Raw genomic sequence first — 6,981 nt, 5'->3', positions numbered from 1 at the left:
TGTAAGGCAAAGGACACTGTCAATAGGACAAAACGACAACCAACAAATTGGGAAAAGATCTTTACCAATCCTTCATCTGATAGAGGGCTAATAACAAATATATACAAAGAACTCAAGAAATTAGACTCCAGACAACCAAATTACCCTATTAAAAAATGGGGTATAGAGCTTAACAAAGAATTTTCAACGGAAGAAACTCGAATGGCCGAGAAGCACCTAAAGAAATGTTCAGCATCCTTAGTAGTCAGGGATATGCAAATCAAAACAACTCTGAGATTCCATCTCACACCAGTCAGAATGACTAAGATTAAAAACTCAGGTGATAGTAGATGCTGGCAAGGGTGTGGAGAAACAGGAACACTCCTCCATTGTTGGTGGGACTGCAAGATGGTGCAACCACTTTGGAAATCAGTCTGGCGGTTCCTCAGAAAATTGGACATAGCATTACCTGAGGATCCAGCTATACCACTCCTAGGCATATACCCAGAAGATGCTCGAACATATAACAAGGACATATGCTCAACTATGTTCATAGCAGCCTTGTTTATAATAGCCAGGAGCTGGAAAGAACCCAGATGTCCTTCAACTGAGGAATGAATTCAAAAAATGTGGTATATTTACACAATGGAGTATTACTCAGCTATTAAAAACAATGAATTCAAGAGGTTCCTAGGTAAATGGATGGAATTAGAAATTACCATCCTGAGTGAGGTAAGCCAATCATAAAAGAACACACATGGTATTCACTCACTGATTATTGGATATTAGCCCAGAACCTTGAAATGCCCAAGATGCAACTCACAGTCCACATGAAGCCCATAAAGAAGGAAGACCAAGTGGGGGTGATTCGGTCCTTCTTAGAAGGAGCAACAAATTACTCAAGGGAGCAAATATGGAGACAAAGTGAGGGACAGAAACTGAAGGAGGGGCCGTTTCAAGACCACTCCACCTGAGTATCTATCCCATGTGCAATCACCAAAGGTAGAGGCTGATGTGGGAGTCAGGAAGTGCATGCTGATAAGAGCCTGATATGGATATCTCCTCAGAGGTCTTCAAGAGTCTGACATACTCAGAGGCAGATGCTCACAACTAGCCATTGAACTGATAATGTGGTTCTCAATAGAGGAGTTAGAGTGAAGACTGAAGGAGAGCTGAAAGGATTTGTGGCACCATGAGGAGAGCAACAATACCAACCAACCACAGATTCCAGGGTCTAAACCACCAGCCTGGGAACACTTAGGGAGGGATCCAGCGCTTCTTTTGAATATGTAAGAGTGGAGGGCTCTGCTGGGCATAGGTGGAAGAAGAGAATCTGGAAGGCATGAAGGCTGGATGCCCCAGGGGGTGGGAATTTTGAGGGTTGTGAGGTGGGAGTGGGGTGGTAGATAGAGGTTACATCCACAGAGAAGAAGGAGGAGGGGTGAGGGGATTGGTGGTTCCTGGGTGGGTGGGGGATGGGGTATGGGGACAACATTGGAAATGTAAATAAAATATCCAATAAAAAAAAAATTCACTATGAAAAAAAATGGAAGATTTTCCTGCCCTGGAGGCATTGCAGATGTGACTGCTATGTCACATGTGTGTCAGTAGGTGGCAGAGAAGAGAGGAATTATGTCTATACATATGTCTTGACCTAGTTAACATTCACTGAAAACAGTGAGCCTGAGATGAACATCAGTCTAGTGCCCAGCACCACTGCTCAGGACCAGACATGCTCTGAGAACAGAGAGCAAGCTGGAGACTGGAAGAACTACTTGTGGAACTGTGGGCCTGGGCAACAGTAAGCTGGAGATAGATGACCTTTACATGGTGACACTCTGAGGTGAGGCTGTGATGACCACCAGACCAGTGCCATGAGTCCCAGACAAGGAGCTAATGTGAGATGACCACCAGTTAGGTACTGGGCAGGCTTGGAGGGGTGGGCCACACTGTGCCCAAGATGACCCCACAATACACGAGTGGGGCATACATCCAGAGACCACTCCTGAGGTGACTCCAGACTCTCAGAGACACCAGGCACCACTAAGAGGAGCAAGTAAGTGGTGAAGAATAGAAGAGAGAGAGAAACAGAAGGATGTGGGCACAATGAAGAGAGGCAGAACTGGAAACTCAAGGGTAGTGAGGAACAGCTGATGTGAGTAGCCTGTGATGTCATCTGGGAACATGGTGGTGTCCTGGGCTGTGATGCTACCTTGGTCCTGCAGCATCAGGGATCTGTTACCACCAAAAGCCAGGCAAATAACCCTGGTGTAGGCCACTGCCCAGGGATGTGCTGATGGCTGAGGACTGTGTAGAACTGGCCTGCTCTCGTCACCTGGGCAGCAAGGGAGAGCTGGCCCTGGGGGCATGAGAGCAGGAAAACTGCCCCTCCCCCTAGCCACCTGCAGTACTTGGGAGAGCAGAGCCTGCACATTCCAAGAGTTGTGAGTGAGCCAGTCCTGAGGATAGGAGCCTTGGATGCTGGCTCTACTCATCTCCCATATAGTGGTGTGGATGAGGGAGATATCCTCCCTTCTTCTCCTCCCTTATCACCTTTGGCAGCTGGCCCTGAGGTCATGAAAACAGAAGAGCTATCTATGCCCCTCATTTGCTACAGCACTCAGGAGAGCAGACCCTGTACCTTGCCTACATAGCATAGCAGAGCTGGTCCTGAACAAGGGGTTTTTGCAGGTAAGCCAGCTCCGAAGGTGTGAATGGTGGAGAAGCCCTGCTTCTTGTCTACTGGGCTGTGGTGTAGAAAGGGAAAGATGCCACCCTCCCCTCCCTGCCCCTATACCATCTATAGCATGTGGAAGAGTTGCCCACTGCCCTGGTCATGAGAGTGGAAGAATTGACCATGTCCCTCACTAACTGCAACACTTGGGAGAAGGGGCTCTGCAATTGTCTGGGCAGCAGGAGAGACCTAGCCCTGGTTGCAGGGGTTGCTGGTGAGCTGGCCCTGAGTGTGGGAAAGTGGGAGAGCTGGTAGTTTGACCAGCTTAGATACCTCTCAGGCCCAGATCCAGGGCTTTGAATTGGCCCAACCCAATATCTACCCCATTGATGAACTGCTGAAGTGCGTGAAAGGGCTGGTCCTATAGAAACAAAACATCAGGATCTCCATGACACAGGGAAACAACAGGGTATCCCAGAAGAATCCCAGTGATGTTCCAGTATTGGAACCTCAGAGTATCAGAAGCCAGGAGCCATTCCAATTCCAACCAGATCAACAAGCCAGTACAATTAATATCTGTAAGCAAAGAAGTATAAACAAAAGGGTCTATACTGTGGGACACCTTTGACACACTACAGCTTCCACAATATGTTTTCTTTGTTGGGGGGGTTGTTGTAAGGGTGGAGGGCACGTACAAGGGGAGAGGGAGATGAGTGGAATTGGGGTGCAGGATGTGAAATTCAAAAGAACCAATAAAAATTAAAAAAAAAGATTTGTATTAATTTGCATTCACAAGGGGAAAGCCCAGTAGCTAGTTTGTTCCCTAGTTAAGTCTCATGAAGAGCATTTTGAACAACCATAGAAAGATTAGATGGGAAAAAATAATCTAGTATTAAAGGGACAGTAGTAAGTAAAATGGAGCAGAATCTTGTGTTCAAGTATACTAAATTCAGTATAGGGTCTGGTGATTTGGGGGTAAGATACTACCCAGCTATGTTTAGATCCAGGCATGGTAGTGTAAGCCTTTAGTACCAAGAGGCAAAGGTAAACAGATCTCTGAGTTCAAGGCCAGCCTAGAACATGGCAGGTTCTAGGTAAATAAAAGCTTAAATCCAGGAGTGGTGATACACAGTTTTAGTACCAGCATTCAGGAACTAAACCCATGTAGGTCTCAAGAGTTCAAGGTCAAATTACAGCGCAAGGCCTAGGACAGCCAAGTTTAGGAAGTAAGTCAGTTAGAAAATGGGAAGTTGGTAATAGAATAGGAGAGGGGGAATGTCATGTTTCAACCCCAGCAACAGATTTCCCCAACTTCAGCCATGTAGCTCTGACTTTAGAGTCCAGAATAGAAGAAACTACTAGGACAATTGATATTGGTTAGTGGAAACTAAGAAATTAGCAGTGATTAAGAAGAGACTAGCAGGGCTGGGAGGTGGGAGTGGGTGAATGGGTGGAGGAGTACTCTCATAGAAGCAGGAAGAGGGGAGATAGGATATGGGATGTCCAGAGGGGAAACAGGAAAAGGAGATACCATTTAAAATGCAAATGAATAAAATATCCAATAAATAAAAAGAAAAGACCAGCATCATTGGGGTAAAATTTGGGAAGTGTTTTCTGAGAGTAAAAAGAAGCTCTATTCCAGAGATAACAAAGGTTGTACCTTGTGCTGCAGCTCTACTTTGTAGTGTCACTTACATAGTACTAGTTATGAAGGTTTTAAGGGTTCATGGAGAGCCGCTTGGCAGTCTCAGAGTCCATAGAAGGGATTGGTGAAGGTGCAACCTCAGTTGCATTTGATGGCCCTGGACTAAAAGGGTCATGCAAAGAAGTCGATGCGTGGTACCCTAAAGAGAGCCTGTGACAGACTATTGGTGAAGCCTCATTGTAGCAGAAGACACTAGTATATTAGAGATTCCAGTACCATGTAATGATCACTAAGACTAGCAGCAGCAATGGAGTGGAATCAACCAGAGCCTAGAGTGCTACAGAGAGCAGAGCTGGAGATGTGACCAAGACCTTTGGAAGAGCCCTGGAGATTATGTGTGAATCCCAGACATTGGAACAAGATCCTGTAACATTGAAATTGCCTTGGAAATCCCAAGATGTTCAAGATGCCAAAGCTGTGGGATATCTGCTGAGGAAATCTTCTAACAGAGAATGGAACAAGCTCAGAAGAAAGAAGTTTGTTGTACTCAACAAAGATGGAAAAAAAGAGTTGGTGTGTAGTAATGGGAGATGGGGAAATGGGGGGTGGCCGACCAGGATAGCAAGAAACTCCCAGGACTCAACAGGGATGACATTCACTGAAATACTTAACAAAGGGGAGAAAGAACCTGTAGAGACCATATTCAGAGGTTAGGCACTGTCCGCAGTTGAGGGATGGGGCCACCCACTCTTCTCAAAATTTTAACCCAGAATTGCTCCTATCTAAAGGAAATATGAGGATAAAGAGTGGAGCAGAGACTGAAGGAAAGACTATCCAGGGACTGTACCACCAGGGGAATCCATCTCATATGCAGCCACCAAACCCAGACACTATTGCTGATGCCAAGAAGTGCTTGCTGACAGGAGCTCAATATGGATATCTTCTGAGAGGCTCAACTAGAGCCCTACTGATACAGATGTGGATGCATAAAGCCAACCATCAGACTGTAGTAGAGGGACCCCAATGAAGGAGTTAGGGGAAGGACTGAAGGAGCTGAAATGCTTTCCAATCCCATAAGAAGAATAACAATATCAACCAACCAGATCCTCCAGAGCTCCCAGGGAATAAACCACCAACCAAAGAAGACATATGGAGGATCCATGGCTCCTGCTGCATATGTAGCAGAGGATGTCCTTGTCTGGCATCAAAGAGAGGGAAAGGTCTTGGTTCTGTGAAGGCTTGATGCCCCAGCATAAGAAAATGGTAAGGTGGTGGGGTCAGAGTGCACATGTGATTGAGGGAGCATCCTTGTGGAGGCAGTTGGGAGGGGGAATGGGATGGGGAATTCTCAGAGAGGAAAGAGGGTAGGGGGATAACATTTGAAATGTAAATAATAAAAAATAATCAATAATTTAAAAAGAAAAAGAGTTGGTGAGCTAAAGACCACATTTACATAGACATGGAGACGCAAAGTGTGGGCTTTGCTCAGCTGGTTTCCTGACTTGTTTTAGAGAGTACACTTAAGTGATTGGATGAATCACAGAAGAGACTTTGATCTTTGGGCTTTTAACATTGTTGAAATTGCTATAGACTATGGGGACTTTGGAACTTGGAATTGATGTATGTTTTATTATGCAATGGATAGGTACAGGTATAGATTCATGTGTTTGAACAAGCCTATGGAGTCTAGGAAGTGGAATGTGATGGTTTGTATATGCCTGGCCGAGAGAAAGTCACTATAAGGAGGTGAGGCCTTATTGGAATAGATATGGCCTTGTAGCAGTAAGTGTGCCACTGTGGGTATGGGCCTTATGACCCTCATCCTAGCTGGCTGGGAGTCAGTCTTTTCATAGCAGCCTTCAAATGAAGATGTTGAACTCTCAGCTCTGCCTGCAGTATTCCTGTCTGAAGGCTGCTATGCTCATACATGGATGATAATGGACTGAACCTCTAAACCTGTAAGACAGCCCCAATAAAATTCTGTCATTATAAGAGTTTCCTTGGTGTTGGTGGCTGTTCACAGCAGTAAAACCCTAACTAAGACACTAACTTAACCCAGAAAATTTCTCATTGAAACTTCCTTTCCAGAGGAGTCTAGACAAATTGATAGTTAAAATCTAGTGCAGTGGAAAATCCCTGAAATCTTTGAGAAAGACCCTAGGAAAAATGCTTGCAATGGGGGATACAGAGCCTGAACTGGCTATCTTCTATGACCAGAAAAGGCTTCCAGCAATGGGACATGTACCCAGTCACAAAATTATTAACCTAAATAAAATCTGCCTTGTCTTTAAGATGTGTAGGGTCATGGTGGCACAGAATTTGTAGGAATAGCCAACCAATGACTGGTCCAAATTGAGGCCAGTGCCATGAGAGGAAACCCATGTGTGACACGGCTGGAATGACAAGAAAGCAGAGGCTGAACAGCCCTTAGACCCATGATAGAACAAAATATGACTTTAGATATTTTCAATGAAGTCATTACAATATTCAAGATCAGTGTCTAGGCTAAATATCTTCAGAGGCATCATCAAAAAACTAATGGGAACAGATGCATAGACCCATACCCAAACACTAGGCAGAGCAAGGGAGTCCTATAGAAGAGTGGGGATGAAAAATGGCAGGAGCAAGAATGGCCAAGAACACTATAAGACACAGCCCACAGAATCAACTAAGCAAGGCTCAT

General features: G+C 45.2%; 1 pseudogene; it reads left to right on the top strand.

Annotated features, from left to right (window-relative positions):
* Positions 1-1,537: 1,537 nt before the first annotated feature.
* LOC114622062 lies at positions 1,538-1,645 on the top strand (annotated as a pseudogene).
* Positions 1,646-6,981: the final 5,336 nt, after the last annotated feature.

Source organism: Grammomys surdaster, unplaced genomic scaffold, assembly GCF_004785775.1.
Source record: "Grammomys surdaster isolate TR1022 unplaced genomic scaffold, NIH_TR_1.0 63, whole genome shotgun sequence".
NCBI lineage: Eukaryota > Metazoa > Chordata > Mammalia > Rodentia > Muridae > Grammomys > Grammomys surdaster.
The sequence above is the reverse complement of the archived record's forward strand: the minus strand, read 5'-3'. Positions and strand labels throughout refer to the sequence as shown.